The 17,136-nt window shown below is 36.2% G+C and overlaps 1 long non-coding RNA gene and 1 pseudogene across 2 annotated transcripts in view; both read right to left on the bottom strand.

The window, feature by feature from the left end:
* LOC103599840 overlaps positions 1-17,136 on the bottom strand; it is an 84,951-nt pseudogene that overhangs the window by 5,152 nt on the left and 62,663 nt on the right.
* LOC103599838 overlaps positions 11,548-17,136 on the bottom strand; it is a 6,359-nt gene continuing 770 nt past the window's right edge. The window contains exons 1-3 of one of the 2 annotated variants that reach the window (XR_551327.1): positions 14,134-14,157; positions 13,501-13,559; positions 11,548-11,914 (exon numbers count right to left, since the gene is read on the bottom strand). This is a non-coding gene — a long non-coding RNA (uncharacterized LOC103599838). Of the gene's footprint in view, positions 11,915-13,500; positions 13,560-14,133; positions 14,158-17,136 lie in introns of those variants that run through there. The other variant, XR_551326.1, reaches the window with a different exon arrangement.

Raw genomic sequence — 17,136 nt, 5'->3', positions numbered from 1 at the left:
ATGAATATTTTCATGTGTAAATACTCTCTCTGTGTTGGAGGATTTCCTTTTTCCACTGTATTCTAAAGGCTGCTTCCCAGTTTGAATATTGGGATGCTGACTAAGATGCTCATGATGTCTGAGCAATTTTCCAATTAAAAGATGGTCATCAGGTTTCTCTCCAGTAGACATCGTATCAGGCTCTTTAGGAAGAAGTGCTTTCTGACATTTGTAAAACTCTTCATGTTCCTTCCCTAAATAGTTTCCATTATTTATAATCAGATTTAAAACATAATATGAATTCAAATAAAATGATTTTCCTAACACAACCCTATCTTCAGCTGATGTGTTACTGTGGGTAATTAAAATTTGCTGTGAGCATCTACTGTGACTTTCTTGGTTCCTCTCCACTAGGTCATCATCTATTCGGACATCTGAAATGAGAAAAAAATAACTATGAACCACACATAAGCATATGTCATTGATTGCTCAAGTAAATGTACAGAAGTAGTTACCAATCCTAGCAACACAAGATTTTATAAAAAACAATAATGGATATTGGTTTCATGAGTTTATGGAATTTCTCCTTACTCACAAAGTAATATTGTACTAATATATTTTCTAATGTTATATCATTGTTTTCTTTCCTTCTTTGTTCATTTTCAAATTTTAATTTATTAGTAAATACTTGTTAAGCATTTTTACCTTCTGCCTGCTTGTAATTTTCAACTAAGCACCTTTCATTTCTTTACACCATTTTCTGTTTTATTTTTATAAGAGTGGCTGTCTCCTGCTATTTTCTGACTATTTCACTATAAAGATGTGTAGGTTTTCCTTCATCAGCTACTTTCAGATACAGAAGTGAGCCAATTTCTTATCACATATGCAGCAATATGGCTTAGGATAAGGATTTTGCCTTTGTGTTTATATGCTTCACACACCTCCCTTAGAATATGGCTATAATACAAAGGTGGAAGCTTTCAAATAATAAAATATCCTTTTCTCCACCCTAGATAAAGATAGTTTCCTGCATGTTTTTCATTTAACCTGATTTCCTCTGCTTCTCATAAAATATTACAATAAAGGAAACTTCAGTTCTCCACCCTAGACACCCACTTCTGTTCCAAAATATTTTTTCTGCATCCAAGGGTGTTCCCCAAATCTTTGAGAAATGTTCTTTCAACTCCTTCTCAAATAAACTTGTATTCTATTCCCAATTTGTGGTACATGGACCACCACTTCATAATTCATTTCTTGTGAAAGCTTTAGTTTTGTGTGGTGAAGTTTTGGTGGTCTTCTATTCTCATAAAAATAGTCTCCTGTACATTTCTCATTTTGTTTTTTTCAAATGATTTCCACAAAAACAGAAAAATGCCAACTTTGAACTCCACTCCCAAACAGCAATCTTATATTCAGCAATCTTATCCCCTCAACATGCAACCCTTTGGTCCTTGGTCTTGACTCCAAGAATTTCCTGGTTTTCCTTCAAAGTCAAGGACCACCCCTTACCAATCTCCATGCAGGGTTCTCCTCAGCTCCATGATTTTTGATGTGGTGGTACAAGGCTCAATGCTGTACCTCATTTCCTATTTTCTTATCGACTTGCTATGTGATACTCTGCACTACTTTGGGATTCTGTGAAGAGTTCCCACTAGAACAAAGGCCCTCACCAGATGCATCCCCTTGAACTTGGAATGCTGAGCCTCCAGAACAGACTTGTAAGAAAAAGCTTTTTTTCTTTATAAATTATCTATGAAGAAAAAATGTACATGAGAATTGAGGACAAAAGCACAACTGAAAATGTTAAGAAAGCAAATAGGAAAAGTAAATGTCAAAGCAGAGAAATGTAGGAATTAGACTTTGGGTATATATAAAACAGATTCAGCAAAATAAAATATTGGGAGGTACATATGACACACCACCTTGGAGATTATATAATATGGGCTTGCAGATGAGCCCTCTTCAGGTCTGGGACTTGGGGAAACATTGCTAGAAACAGCTGAACACTGCCAACATCTAATGGGCTGGCTTCTGCCCAGTATGTGGTGACTAACCTTGCAGGATCTGGTTTGGGCATTCTTCTATTGTCCATGGCTCTGCAAGTTGTTCTAACTTGAAATCACTGAAGCTTTGTTAATGCAGTGTTCTGTTAATAGGAAGTAATGTAGGACTTTGTAAAACTGCTAAGTCTGATCCCCGGAAGAATGACAGGAGCTCAGGTTCTGACGTTGTGGAATAAAGAAGCCAATATGAACCTCATGATAAAGAGAGCACATTTTCAAGTAATGTAATCTTACCCAAATAGCATGAAACCCTATAAATGGTTCCTATGTTTATGAAGAAAAAGGTAACTGTTTCTTCTGAAAGTCACTGGGGAGTTTTACTCACTCAGTGATGCCAGGTTGCTGTAGGTCTCCAGCATCACATCCCTGTACAAAGTCCTCTGAGCATCATTCAGATCCTGCCACTCCTCCCAGGTGAAGTCCACAGCCACATCCTCAAATGACACCAACTCCTGTAATGACACATAGATCTCAACTCAAGTCAACATCCCTGGGTAACAAAACAGAAATCTGGGAGTTCACACCTATGTGTGTGCATGTGTCATGTGTCTTACACAAGACACCACTTTTTTGTACTCCATAGAATAGGAGGAAGAAAAATCAAAGGACAAATATCCTGGCAGTGTAATAAGTTATTAACTACTACTAATAATATTACAAAACTTAGTTCATACCTTAAGAAATATCTTTGTTGTTAGTGATAAAAATGTGAATAAAATTTTTCTTTTCCAAGGAAAGTATAAACAGACATGAAGACACAAGTATAATTACATACCTGAAGTACTGTGTTAAATGAACAAATTTAAACAAGTTTAATAGAGACAGGGATAAGAAATAGTAAATAAAATTTTCTTTTGTATTCAATTTGCACTTAACTGAAATGCCAAAGTTAAACTCTTCCATGTGAACTTCATGGTCTCATGAATATGAGGCAACAGCAAAAGACCAGTCACAAAAACACAAAGAACACACCCCACATTAATGGAACTACACACAGCACCATGTCTGAAGAAATGATAAAACAATATTGAGCAACTGATTATAAAGTGATTCTGCACTTACATATGTGATGCATTTCAAACAGTAAAGCATTTTATGTAGTTGTTAATTTTAAATTACTTATGAATGAAAAGTACATAAAAAAGGCATTGTAAAATTTCCTTCCTAAGTGCCAAAGGATTGCTTTTGTCCACACAAGGGTTTACACTGCAACTTTCTAAAGCAAAGGGAGTAAATAACATGGTCCTGTAAGTAGATAACTTTGTTTGCATTTTTATAGTGTCATCCACTACAAGGAGAATGGAAGAGGCTTTTAGAGAGAGTCAGAGAGGAAGAAAACAGGGTGAGAGAAGACCAACTACATTACAGCATAGAGAAATAAGCATACAGAATAGAGATATAACAGTATAAAAAAGAAAAAGAGAAGTAATAAAAAGCAGAAACAATGTAGTAGCACTTTGCTGTGCAGAAATTAAAAAGAAGAGTTTTACTCTCAGGTTATTTACATAATCATAGCTATTTAGGTCCTGGCATTGTAAAGTTTGAAAAATGGGAGAAAAATATAATGGGCAAAAGTGAAACACACTTGAATACAAATACTTGAAATATCTGTGGAAATGTACAAGTGGCAATTGGATACATGCTTCCAGCATTTAAGAGAGAAAGTTAAGGTGGCAATAAAGATTTGAAAAGTATCAAAACTTGCATGTTATCTGAAGACATTAGAGTGAATGAACCTAAAAGGATGAGAAAAAAAAAAAAGAGCAAGTACAGAATCTGCAGAAACACTTTGTCCTTAAGTGTAAGATAGAGAAGAAAAAAATGTAACATTACATCATAATATAGGAGTTAGTTCTCCCAGAGGACAATTCTTAATGTATATGTGCCTTAAAACAGATCATCAAACTATGTGATACAAAACCTAATAACGTCAAGGAGAAAGAAGAATCCACCATCAAAACTGGAGATTTCAACACCCTTTAATAAAAGTGAAGCAAAACAGCAGACAGAAATCTATAAGAGACATAGTTAAACTCAATAACATGATCTGGGTATAATGGATATCTACAGACTACTTCCAACAACAACAGAATAAACATTCTTCTAAAACTCACATAAAAAATTCACTAGGACCATATTCAGAGCCACATAGCATACTTTAGCAAAATTAAAATAAAAGAAATCATACAAAATGTGCTTGCAGACCACAAAAAAATTTAACTAGAAATCGGTTACAAAGCAACTACAAGATCTCCAAAGAGAGAGGGATTAAGCAACACGCCCTAATAAATGGGTTAATACCAAAAGAACAAGCTCAAGAAAATTTAATAATATTTTAAAATATATTTTTAAGTAAATGAAAATCAAAATGGAGCTGACTGGTTAGCTCACTTGGTTAGAGCACAGCTTAACACCAAGGTCAAGGATTTCAATTCCTGTACTGGCCAGCTACCAGGAAAAAAAGTGAAAATGACACTTACAAAAATTTGTAGGATACAGAAAGAATAGTGTTCTCAAAAAATTTTACAGCACTGAGTGCATACATTAAAATATACATCTAAAGTCAACAATCTAGGTTTCCACCTTTGGAAACTAGGGGGGGAAAGATAGCCAATTAAAATGATAGGAAGCAGAAGAAAAGAAATAAAAACTAGAACAGAAATAAAATTGAAAAAGAAATCTAGAGAAAAAAGTAAACATGTAAAAACCTGATTATTCAAAAAGATCAATAAAATCCATAAGCATATACCCAGGCTAACTAAAAGATAAAGAACAGAAGACAGAAATGACTAATATCAGAAATGAAAGACAGAACATCACTACAGATCCTGTGGACTTTAAACAAATACATACTATAAAGAACTCTGTACACACATTTGACAACCGACATGAAATGGACCAATTCCTTAAAGGACAGTTTACCAAAACTCATTCACACAAAAATACACAATGTGAATAGGCCTGTATCTATTACAAAAATTGAGTAAAGAAATAATCAAAACAGCACCTTGCCCAGAAGTGTGCACAGGGGAATACAAGCCAACACTTAAGGGAAAAAAAATATACCAACTTCCTACAACCTATTGCAGACAGCAGAAGATGAAGTACTTCATATTGTAATTGTATGAGGACAGCATAACCTCAGCACCAAAACCAGACAGATATATTATAAGAATAGAAAACTACAAACTGTTATCTCTCATGAACATACATGCAATCAGCTCAATAAAATATTAGCAAACCTAATCCAACAGTGTCTAAAGAAAATTATATACCACAACCAAGTGGTATTTATCCCAGTTAGGCAAGGATGATTGAACATATGAACATCAGTTAATGTAATTTATAACATGAAAACACTAACAAGAAAAAACAAAATATCACACGATCACCTCAACAGATGTAGAAAAAGCATTTAAAAAATACAGCATCCATTCATCACAGAAATTCTCAGTACAGTAGGAATAGAGGCGAACATCACAACTTGATAAAGATTATCGACAGGAAACTGCAGCTAACATCATCCTCAATGGTCTGAAACTCAAAGCTCTCCCAAATAATCAGGAACAAAACAAGAATGTATCCTCTCATCACTCCAACATTGCACGTAAAGTACTGGGTCATGCAAAAACACAAGGAAATAAAATAAAAGACTTACAGACTGGGAAATAAATAAATAAAATTATCTTTAGTTGCAGGTGATACGGTTATCTGTGTAAATACCCTAAAAAGTAAATAGAAAACCTCCTGGAATTAATAACTAATTAGAGCAAGATCACAGGATACAACATTACTATACAGAAGTTAATCACTTTTCTATAACCTAGCAATGATCAAGTAAAATTTAAAACAAAAAACACAATAGTATTTACATTAGGAACTCATAAGAGAAAAAGTAGAAAATCATCTATCTCATAAGAAATTAACATCAAGAATACATTTAAAAAACACCCACAAGTAAACAACAAAACGAATAATCTGTTTAAAAAATAAAAGGACTTCAACAGACATTTCCACAAAATTGATATAGCAATATTTAACAAGCTCATGGAAAGATGATAAACATCATTAATCATTAGAGAAATGCAAAAGCACAATGAAATATCATTTCACACCCAACAGAAAATAATTCTTGGCAAAATTGGAAACTTAATTCACTTTATGTGAGAATGTAAGTGGTGCAGTGCATATTAAAAAAAAAAAAAGTACAGTGCCTTCTCAAAAACTTAAAAATAGAATTACCACATGATTCAGAAATCATGTTTTGTGTACATATCTAAAATGCTGGCAGAATCTCAAAAAGATATTTCTACACCTGTGTTCATAGCACCGTTACTCACAGAGTTAAGAGGTGAAAGAAACCCAACACAAATATTCAGCCACAAATAAATGGATAAATAAAATGTGGTACATACACACACAAAAATAATATCCAACCTTAAGAAGAAAGAAAATCCTGACATATGTTATAACACAGAAACTTGAGGACATTATGCAAATTGAAATAAGACACTCACAAAATGACAAGTACTGTATGGTCCCACAGATGAGTCAAATTTTCAGAAACACAAAGTAGAATGGTGGCTGCCAGAGGCTGGGAGAAGGGGGAAATCGGGAGTTGTCATTTAATGGATATAGAGTTTCACTTTTCTGAGATAAAAAACTTGAGGATATCTCCTGCACAACAGTGTCAATATACTTAACACTATGTAAAGGTTAAGAAATGATTCATATTGCAAATTTTATGCTATATGCTTCTTACCAAAATTAAAAATAAATTACTTTAAAAACCAATAGATGAAGGAAAATAAAATATTTTTTAAAAACGACTTAATTGATAAAAAGATAGAAAATAAAAAGCAGACGATTAAAAGGAAGATGAGGCAAATACAAATAGAACACTGCAAAATGGCACACTTAAATTAAACCTTATAAATAGTTTAAATGGAATTGCATTAAATAATCTACTTAAGGCAAAGACTGTCAGATTTGATAGAAAAGGCCCAACAATATGTTGTCCAGAGAATTACACTTTAAATACAAAGAAACAGACTAAATGTAAAATAATTGATAACATATATACCATAGCAACACAAATTATGAAATGCTTACGTGAAATTATTGATGCTGGCAAAAGAATCTTCAAGACAAATTATATTACTAGAAATAAATGGAACACTGAAGGATGTGGGCCACACTATCGCTTCCCATAACAAAGGAAATGGAAAGGGTGTCTCACCATCTTGGGTCTGCCAAAGGAGACTTTTGAGCACAATGGGAAAAGTGCTAACTGTCTTCCTTTCTCTGTCACTGAAAAAATAAAACAAGGATGTTCAATCTTCAAGCAGAATTTAGAGAAAACTTGAAGGAGCTGAGACTTGCTGAGTTTGAAATTAAAAAATTTTGCAATCCATTTCACCCAGAAAAATATTTTCAAACTGCTAAACTATTTTGTGGCAAGGATGAAGTCCAGTGTTTTTCAAAAAAGATGAAAGATGAAAAATATTTATACCTTTCTAGTACTTTACGGTCTGACACATAGAGAGTACTTAGCAAACAATAAAACTTCTAAGGAAATAGCCACCTAGGAGAGAAGGGGAGGTCAGAGAACAAAGGGTGTGACTCAGAATATGTTGAAACTAATGAAAATAATGATACATCATACCAAAACCTGTGAGATACGGCAAAAGCAGTACTAAGGGGAAAATTTATTGCATTAAATGCTCACCTCAGAAGAATGGAAAGATGGCAAATGAACAACCTAACACTTCACCTTCAAGAACTACAAAAACAAGAACAATCCAAACCCAAAGTTAGCAGACAGAAGAAGTCATTAAGATCAGAGCAGAACTAAATGAAATTGAAACCCAAAAACAATACAAAAGATTAACGGATCAAAAAATTGGTTTTTTGAAAAGATAAATAAAATTGACAAACCATTAGGACTGCTAACTAAAAAAAGAGAGAAGATCCAAATAACAAAAATTAGAAATGAAAAAGGTAATATTACAATGAATTCATTTGAAATACAAGGAATCGTTCGAGACTACTATAAACAACTATATGCCAAAAATTTGAAAATCTGGAGGAAATGGATAAATTTCTTGACACACACAAGCTCCCAAAACTGAGCCATAAAGGCGTAGAAAATCTGAACAGACCAATAACAATAAAGGAGATTGAAGCTGTTATCAGAAAGCTCCCCAAAAAGAAAAGCCCAGGACCAGATGGATTCACAGCAGAATTTGACCAAACATTCAAGAGGAACTGACACCAATTCTTTCCAAACTATTCCAAAACATTGAAACAGACGCAAATCGCCCAAACTCATTCAATGAAGCAAACATCATCCTGATGCCAAAACCAGATAAAAATACAACCAAGAAAGAAAACTACAGGCCGATATCCTTGATGAATATAGATGCAAAAATCCTTACTAAAATACTACCTAACAGAAGACAGCAACACATACGTAAAATTATTCACCACGATTAAGTGGGATTCATCCCAGGGATGCAAGGTTGGTTCAACATATGCAAATCAATAACTGCGATACATCATATTAATAAAATCAAGCACAAGGACCATATGGTCATCTCTATAGATGCTGAGAAAGCATCTGATAAAATTCAATATTCATTCATGACAAAGACCCTCTATAACTTAGGTATAGATGGAAAGTATCTCAACATAATTAAAGCCATATATGATAAACCCACTGCCAATATCATCCTGAATGGGGAAAAGCTGAAAGCTTTTCCTTTAAGAACAGGAACTAGACAAGGATGCCCACTCTCACCACTCCTATTCAACACAGTATTGGAAGTATTAGCCAGAGCAATCAGAAAAGAGAAGGAAATAAAGGGCATCCAGATTGGAAAAGATGAAGTCAAACTGTCCCTGTTTGCAGATGACATGATCCTATATATCGAACAGCCTAAAACCTCTACAAAGAAGGAGAAAGAACCAAACAAGAACGTGAATTCAGGTATTAGCCATTATCACAGGGGAAGGGCTATGGAACATAAACCATAACACAGAGTTGTTTCCCCTTGATTAAGAGACTGGCTTTTTGTACCCCTTATCAGTCAGTCATCAGCTATGGACCACTGGGGGTGGTGGGATAGGCATAATTTTCTGGGCAAGGTGGCTCCAGTCACCTGAGTATAGTTCTTCAGAGAAGGGGTAGCTGCGGGTTGTTAGTACTCAGCTGGAGAAAGGGCACTGGTCTGGAAGAGGGGACCTGGGTGAGGCACCAAAACAGTGTCTACCACAAGGGCCAACACTTATGAAGATTGATCTGAGGATAAATACCAGCTGCTTATGCTGGGTCTATGTGGACATGGGTTGAGCTGTGAATACTGGAAGGCAGAGAGAAAAAAGACCTCCCTGACATCTGTCTAATAGCCATGGCCTGCGATTGCAGCCTAAGGGCCATGCTTACTTGGCTCTGAGTGCGCAGGAACTTAGCATACATATTAAAGAAAAGGTATACTTAAAACTTTACAAGAAAGAAACAAGCAGCCCAATTAAAAAATGGGCAAAAGAGCTAAATAGGCATTTCTCAAAGGAAGATATACGAATGGCCAATAGAAATATAAAAAAATGCTCAACATCACTCAGAATTCAGGAAATGCAAATCAAAACCACACTGAGATACCAACTCACCCAAGTTAGGATGGCTAAAATCCAAAAGACTCTGAACGATAAATGCTGGTGAGGTTGAGGAGAAAATGAACTTTCATACACTTTTGGTGGGACTGCAAAATGGTGCAGCCTCTATGGAAAATGGTATGGAGGTTCCTCAAACAATTGCAGATAGTTCTAACATATCACCCCGCAATCCCACTGCTGGGAATATACCCAGAAGAATGGAAATCATCAAGTCCAAGGTATACCTGTTCCCCAATGTTCAATGCAGCACTCTTTACAATAGCCAATAGTTGGAACCAGCCCAAATGTCCATCATAAGATGAGTGGATAAGGAAAATGTGGTATATCTACACAATGGGATACTGCTCAACTATAAAAAAGAATGAAATACTGCCATTTGCAACGACATGGATGAACCTAGAGAGAATTATATTAAGTGAAACAAGTCAGGCACAGAAACAGAAATATCACATGTTCTCACTTATTGGTGGGAGCTAAAAATAAATAAATTCACTCACACATTTAAAAAAAAACCGGGGGGCCAGCCTGGTGGCGCACTTGATAGAGTGCGGCGCTTGGGAGCACGGTGGCACTCCTGCCGAGGGTTCGGATCCCATATACAGACCGGCCCTGCTCAGTGGTTGAGCGCGGTGCGGGCGCGACACCCAGGGTTGCGATCCCGTTACCGGTCACGAAAAAAGACAAAAAGGAAAAAAAAAACTGGGGAGGGGGGAGAAGACATAACAATTGCTATTACTTGAAGTTGATACAAGCATACAGAAAGGACACTGTTGGGAGGGTGGGGTGAGAGGAAGGAGGAGGGAGGGTGGTTTCAGTAATGGGCCACAATAATCAACCACATTGTATATCGACCAAATAAAATAAAATTAAAAAAAAATATGTGGGTGTAGCATTGGTCTAATGGATTTTAGCAGAATGGAAACCCATGTTTTTATGGCAGTGATTAAACCAGATAATTTCCTGTATCAAAAGGTCAGAGTCAGAAAAAAAATGAAAAAGGTCATTGGATCCCCCCACATATAATAACCAAAAATAGATAAAGAAAGTCAGTCAGCTGCAAACCCAGGCATTTAAGGAAAAGAATTATTGATAGGGAATGGCAAGTGCCCAGAGGAGACAGTGAAGAGGCACAAAGCATCTTTTCCAGGGTCCAACAATGGGCCCTAATAAAATACTAAAGCAGGTGCCTGATGGGAATGAGTAACTACTCAGTCCAGTGCCCTCAGGCTGCTGCCCCTTCTCACCAACCCTGTCTGAAGGAAAGTGAAAACACGGTCATGCCTGTCTGTTCATTGTAAGCTGGATGTGTTAAATAGATGACAGGACACTGGAGCTTATTTAGTTTGGCTTTTTGCCAACTGAACAATGGTTGGATATTTCTAGGGCTCTTGAGAGGGGCAAAGTATATCTTGCATGTGGTAGAAATTTATGGCCAGAGAGCAGACTGTGGTCTACTAAATAGTGCTGCAAAGTCTTGCTATTCCTCTTATTGAGAGGTGGAATCTAATGGCCTTCCCCTGAATCAAGGCTTGCTTAGTGATGTACTTGACTAAGAGAATACACTGGAAAAGATGCCTTGGTATGTGAGTGGAGATAACAAGAATCCTTGCGGCTTCAGCCTAGGCCTCTTGGACACATGTTCTGGCAGAAGCCAGAGAAACCCGACTACTCTGAAAATGCCACTCTGGGAGGAAGTCCAATATGGCCATGAAGAGAGGGCTGGATATCTGCTCAGTGTTCCCAGCCACTGGAGTTTTTCCAGCTCAGAGCAGAGTCATTGTGTAGCAGCAAACCCACACCACCCTGTCCAGTTTACTGACCCAAAACACTGTGACATGTAATAAGATGTTTTTATTTTAAGCCATGAAGTTTTCTGATACTTTGTTGCACAGCAGATCATTGGAACACCAAAAAGTTATTAGAGACCTTATGTAGTGCTTTAATTTGAAACATGAACAATGTAGGTTCACACTGAATATTACATTCAAAACGAAAAAAGAAAGCATTTTACATTTCACTTAAGATCTCAAACTACAATTGTGAATGATGTTAGATCTCAAACTACAATTGTGAATGCAAATGTTCAGTTAGTCTGTCAATTTTTGTTCTTAACTAGCTGTTAGCTACAGTTCCACTTTATAAACATACTGAGGACTAATGCCCACATCCATTTTATTCATTTGTTTTTACGTAATTACCTGGAACAAGAGAAGAATAAAATACAATCACAAGAAAGTTTAAAAACATAATGGGTCTTATTGAACTACAAACAGATAATTGTATATTCATAAAAACTACAAATAGAATCACTGATGTAAACTTATAGCAGCAAAAGATAGACATTAGGAAAATGTGTACTTTCCATTTTTATTATTCCCATGTCTTTACTGACGGTTGTTCAAACATTTCCCAATAACTCTTGAAGACTTTCTCCCTGTGGACTCCTAAGGATGTCACCACAGGTGCTTCCTAGAAGCACAGGTCACCAGGGATTGAACCTAATGATCTAGCAATACTTACCTTCAGATTTTTACAAGAATAATATTTCCAATGGAACAAAATTACTGTCTTTATGAGTACCAGCATTTCCCCCTATATTAGCAAGGTGTATATAAATCAGAATAAAATGAAAACTAAACAAACAAATGTAGCAGGAATTAACACAAGATAAAATTAGACCCAAGAAAAAGGCAGAAGTCCAGGAGAAATCTCATTTTTGTGGTTGTGTCAGTGGGTGCGTCATAGTGATAACACATATAAGAGAAGAGGAAGGAGTGGTTTTAATTTTAGGTTTGTTGACTTTGAGGTGACATTATTTCTCTGGCAGCTTGTTGGTGCAGAGATCTGAAGCCTGCACCTTGGTGTTAAAACACCATGATCTAAACAACTGAGCTAACAAGACAGCCCCTTGAGGTGCCCTTTGAACAGCTATAAACAAGCATTCAACAGAGTTCAACCTGACACTGATAGACATGGGAAGAAGTACCACCTGGAGAGAAAGAAGAGTACAAAATACAGAAGACTGAATCAGTGAAAAAGAATTTCACATGAGAAGAACAGGGCCCAGGATAAAGCACTGTGATAAGCTATGTTATAAAGAAGAAAGTAGAACTCAGGAGAAAAGAGCAAAAAACATCAGTGAAGTCATGAAAGAAACTAATAAACTAACAGAGAAGAATTTCCAAGAGAATATTACAAACAGTACACAATGTAGCAGAAGACTCAAGTCAGAAAAAGACTGGAGAATAATTATGGGATTTGACTATAATTTAGGTTATACTTCTAGGTTTTATCCATGAACCTAGTACAGTCTTCCAAAGTCACCTGGAACTAGATTTATTTTAGAAACTTTATATAAAGCTTACTAAGCAACTTGTGCCTTAGAACTAGGTAACTATTTCCACTGCAGGAAGTGAGAAATGTTGATTGCCAGGTCAGCAGTGAAAAACTTTCTAAGAGTGATGGTTTTGCAGAATTTGGTGCCACTAAGACCTCACATCCCAAGAGAATTTAGCAGATTCTCTTCTCAGGTTGCATTCCAATCATGTAAACAAGGTGCCTGCCTTTCCCCATGACATCACAAAGACCAGAGACAAATTTTTGTTCAAAGTAAATGACTCTGAGGTCTTAGAAACTGCTCGATCTACATGCCAACTTCATCTTATGTATGTACATTTCTTTCGAGTTTTACTCATCTGTACTTTTCGATTTTAATTTATGTACACCATAACGCACATTAATACAATAAGAAAAGAGTGAGTAATAAATAACCAAAAAAACTCACCAGAGGTTTATCCACCTTTTGTTGCTCTTGTAAACCCATAGCACACTCTGACAGCATAGCTGGGAGAAAAGAGAATGGAGTGGATTAAGGAGAGAACTGTTGTGGCTTGGCTCTAGAGTCTACTTTCCAAAACTCTCTACTTATTAGCTGAAAAAGAAAAACAAAAAGCCTTCCTGTGAGGGAACAGTCCTTTATGCCTCAATAAGGGGCAACAAGGAGCCCATTAAAGATGCAGCTACAAGTATATTAATAGTTACACACACACACAATATATTTTTGGGTAATGAAAACATACGTAACCTACTGACTTGGCACAAATCAATATTATCTAAACATATAACTGAATAACTTAAACCAAAGAAAAACACGTTGTAACATCACTAAAATTAGTGTTATAGAATCAGTTTGGCTATATTAACTGTTACCCTATTAATATATTAAATTCACAGGACTCCAAAACAGTGTTTTCTAAATACCTGGATAGTGTGCATCTTGTAACCCAGCACATTTTGTCTATGATTATACACGTAAACAAAATACACATAATGAATTTTTCTTCTGGTACACTGATCTCCCTGTACCCAAGTCCTCATATACTATGCGCTAACAATAAATTGGTCTTTGTCATGTTACCTGCTTTAGACAGCGGCACATTAGGAAATGTCATGCAAACACAGGTTTGAAAAGTACTGGCCACTGGTGCTTGCCTCTTAAACAGTCATCCTGTGAAGAAGCCTAGAGAGACACAGGGCCCAGCCAGCGGTCAGCACAAACCAGAGGACATGTGAATGAAGCCATCTTTAACCAAACAGCCTCAGTGAAAATACCAGCTGACTAAGTACACATTTGTAATCAAGGGAGCACTAAAATGAGAACTGCCCAGCTAAAGGCACCCCAATATGTGGATCCATACAACTTCAAAAATATAAGATGGCTGGGTTTTTCAAGACATTGGGGTTTGATTTGTTTCTTACATGGCAAATGCTGAATGATACATCTAAGTCCCCCAAACTCAAAACATATTTAAGAAAATTATGTGGGTGACAGAGTCTTAAATTACAAGTCAAATACAATCAATATGATTTCACGACCACAGGTAGAAGTTTTGAAAATCACAATGTTAACCACATGTACTTCAGTGAGGTTTCTAGCCCTAATAGAGGCTATGTGCATCAGTTGTGTGAATAATTATTTTTTATGATTCACATAGCCTCTATTAGGGCTAGAAACCTCACTGAAGTACATTCACACATCAGTAAACTAAGCTGTAAGTTTTGTTTTGTACTGTTTTTCACATCACAGAAAGTTATTTACTTTAAGAACATACAACATAAAAATGGTGTTTCTTATAAGTAACTAATGCACTGTACCAGGATAGTTTCAAAAGTTCCGGGAAAAATAGAATGAAAAGAGAATAGACATCTTTCCATGAACTTTTTGAAGCACACTAGTATTTTAGTTACATTTAAGAAATTGGTTTGATTAGAAGGGAAGTACAGTCTAATTTTCCCATTTCAAATAACGTAAATTTGCCTTGAATATATTCCTGCAAAAGTTATGATTTTAAAGAATACGTTACTGATATTAAGTGAGAAATACTTACATTATTTACCCATTGAGGTGACATAATTCAAAGAAAGTATTGAAGAGAAATAAAGAAAGCCCATTTACAATTGTCACAAAAAAATAAAATACCTAGGGATCAATTTAACTAAGGAGGTGAAAGACCTCTGCAATAAGAACTACAAACCAGTTCTGAAGGAAACTGAAAAAGACACAAAAAGATGGAAAGATATTCCATGCGCCTGGATTGGAAGAATTAACATTGTGAAAATGTCTATACTACCCAAAGCGATCTACAGATTTCATGCAATTCCTATCTAAATACCAATGACATTCTTCACAGAAATGGAAAAAATAAACTTACCTTCCATATGGAACAACAAAAGACCCCAAATATCCAAAGCAATCCTGAGCAAAAAAAATAAAGCCAGAGGCATAAAGCTACCTGACTTCAAATTACACCATAGAGCTACTGTAACCAAAACAGCAAGGTACTGGTACAAAAATAGATATTCAGACCAGTGGCACATAATTGAGAACCCAGAAATCACCCCTCAGGCTTATAGCAATCCGATATTGGACAAAGGCAACAAAAACCTACATTGGGGAAAAGACTGCCTCTTCAACAAGTGCCACTGGGAAAACAGGATATCCATATGCAGAAGAATGAAACTAGATATGCATCTCTCGCCATACACTAAAATCAACTCAAAATGGATTAAAGACTTAAATTTAAGTTCCAGAACTGTAAAATTACTAAGGGAAAACATAGGTGAAACACTCCGGCAACTAGGTCTGGGCACAGACTTTATGAACAGGAGCCTGAAAGCACAAGCAGCAAAAGAAAAAATACACAAATGGGACTATATCAAAGCTTCTGCACAGCAAAGGAAACAATCAACAGAGGGAAATTACAATCTACAGAGTGGGAGAAAATTTTTCCTAACCATGCATCTGACAAGGGATTGATAGCCACAATATACAAGGAACTCAAAACAATTACATAGTAAAAAACCAAACAATCCAATCAAAAAATGGGCAAAGGAGCTGAATAGACATTTTTCAAAGGAAGACATACAAATGGCCAACAGGTACATGTAAAAATGGTCAACATCACTAGTCATCACGGAAATGTAAATTAAAAGTACATTGAGATACCACCTCATCCCAGTTAGACTAGCTATAACCTAAAAGACAGTGAATAACAAATGCTGGTGAGGGTGTGGGGAGAAGTGAACACTCCTACACTGTTGGTGGGACTGTAAATTAGTACAACCACTGTGGAAAACAGTATGGAGGTTCCTGAAACAACTACAAAAAGATCTTCCATATGATCCAGCAATCCCACTCCTGGGTATATTTCCAGAGGAATGGAAATCACCATATCAAAGAGATACTCGCACTCCCATGTTCATCGCAGCTCTGTTTACAAAAGCCAAGACATGGAACCAACCTAAATGTCCATTGATGGATGATTGGATAAGGAAACTGTGGTATATATACACACTGAAATACTACTCTGCCATTAAAAAGAATGAAATACTCCCACTTGCAACAACATGGATGACCTAGAGAACCTTACCTTGAGCAAAGTAAGCAAAGCACAGAGGGATAAATACCACATGTGCTCATTCATACGTGGGAGCTAAGAGAGAAACGAGGAAGGAAAGAAAGACCACAGTGGTGCATTGGACTTGCAGAGGGAGAGAACATTCTCTGGGCCACAAAGTGGAGTTGGGAAAAGAGCGGAAGGAGGTTGGGAATAACTGGGTGGGGGACACAGGATACAAATGCAATTTGTGGGAATGGCATACAGCCAGTATGAATCTGGCCCCCACGTCATGGGCACGGGGGGTGACAATCAACTTTGTATCTCATGAACATACATAACCAATAAATAAATAAAAGGATAGGGATGTTTAAGACAATGTTAAAGCAACGTTTGCTCTAAGTTGACTTCAGCATTATAAAAATAATTTCAAAAGTGAACAAACTCTTGTTTAGACTTAAATGTGGCAAAATGGAAAACGGTAGCAAAAAAGTCAGGATGTCTAACATCAACAAATCATGTGA

Source organism: Galeopterus variegatus, unplaced genomic scaffold, assembly GCF_000696425.1.
Source record: "Galeopterus variegatus unplaced genomic scaffold, G_variegatus-3.0.2 Scaffold3125, whole genome shotgun sequence".
Lineage (NCBI taxonomy): Eukaryota > Metazoa > Chordata > Mammalia > Dermoptera > Cynocephalidae > Galeopterus > Galeopterus variegatus.
The sequence above is the reverse complement of the archived record's forward strand: the minus strand, read 5'-3'. Positions and strand labels throughout refer to the sequence as shown.